Raw genomic sequence first — 1875 nt, 5'->3', positions numbered from 1 at the left:
CTAATTACTTATTTTCTTTTTTTGTTTAATTTAATTTTTTACTTTCTTTCTTCTCTCTCTCTCTCTCTCTCTCTCTCTCTCCGTAAAAGCTGAGATTTAAAAAAGCAGAAAATAATATTTCAAAAATATGAAGGAAAAAATTCTATCACTTCATGAAATTTTGTTTTATTTACTCAAAATGGTCAATTATACGCCAGTACATTTATATACTTTGAATAATTTTAATCTTTTAATGGTTATAGCGAGTTGTTTATTCAAGGCTTCAATTTAGCAACTATCGTTGATTATTAAAAGCCTTGACCTAATTGACATAACTTTTATTTATGAATCGCTTTGATGAAAGTTTTCTTCCTGTCTTCTTCCTTTATTCGATAGTAATAAACGATTTATTGTGAATCAATTTAAAAATATGTTATTGTTTTAAGTCTGCTTTTAATGTTAAAAAGTCTGATAAAGTATATGTTTAATAATGGAAATAATTTCGTCATATACATATATATGTATAAGTACATATAGAAGATGGTGATATTATGGCCAATGTAGATGTAATGGCCTTTCTCTTATAATATCTCCGCTAATATTAGATAGCAAATTCTATAATGATTATACTTATGAAATCTTTTCAGTAACTTGCAGTTACTATGACTATTAACTTATCAACGCTAATATACTATATATGCTAATATGCAATAGTCAGCATTTATTATAATGCATTTTTACTTTTAAGCATTTTTGAAATGTTTTAAGGTATATTTTAGCATTCAATTATACTTCCTCATTCTTCTTAAACTTGAGCGTATTATCACACAAACATACAGGGTGTCTGATAATTAATGATAAAACTCTCGCATAGAAGCAGAATGGACTACTAATTGTAAGTAGAAAAGTTCTTTACCATTTTGCATTTTTCGCAATAATTAACGAGTTATATTAATTTATGAAAATTTCCAAAGTCACTCAACCTATCGCCAAATGCAAGCGAGTGGCGAGATAAAACCGCCCAGAGAGACGCACGTTATTTAACATTTTATTTAGCCGTATACATTTCGAGTTATGCAAAGTTAAACAATAGTATGGCATTTTGTTAATGTGACCTCCTAAACATGCCGACAGTATCTTTTTCAAATTTTTCATATTAAACCAATTGTTCCATAAATCGATTACAGCTCTTGTTAATCTATATTTAGTTTATATTATTTATCACAAATGTATGAATGTACATAGATTTTTAGTACTATATAAGCAACCTAGAAAGGAAGTGCGAAAGGAATTATGTATAATACATTATATATACACTCTATAGTACTTCACTTTTCTAATTATGTATGTTAATTTTGTATAACCAAATATTGTTTTTTAAACAATTTTTAATTTCTTAAATCTTTGTTTAATTTCTTAAATTTTTGTGGAAGGTCATATCACCACTCCTATTTCTTTTCAAGCCATTATGCAGTGTCGCCACATTTTTATAAATAGCGTTTTAAATAATAAATATTTTGTAACTTTGAGTTTAAAATCGATTAGACAACATTTTGATTACAAATGTAATTGTCAAGTTTTGAATTTAAATATTGATCATTAATCAAGTTATTGTAAAATGTAAATAGGGTACAATAATACTATCTTTTCCTCTATATATGTTATATATAACGGCATCTTTTTTATTTTATTAAAACTCTTAGAGTGCTTTGAGGATAAAGTGAATTTTGTCACAATATTAAAAACGTCTTTTTATTTGTATTCATGAATATCAATACAATTGTGACAAGCGTCACATAACTTGAAATTATCACAGTATTGATATTCATAAACACAAATAAAAAGACACACGTGTTTTATATATATATATATATATATATATATATATATATATAT

Source organism: Atta cephalotes (assembly GCF_000143395.1).
Source record: "Atta cephalotes unplaced genomic scaffold scaffold00104, whole genome shotgun sequence".
Lineage (NCBI taxonomy): Eukaryota > Metazoa > Arthropoda > Insecta > Hymenoptera > Formicidae > Atta > Atta cephalotes.
This window is presented reverse-complemented; position numbering follows the sequence as displayed.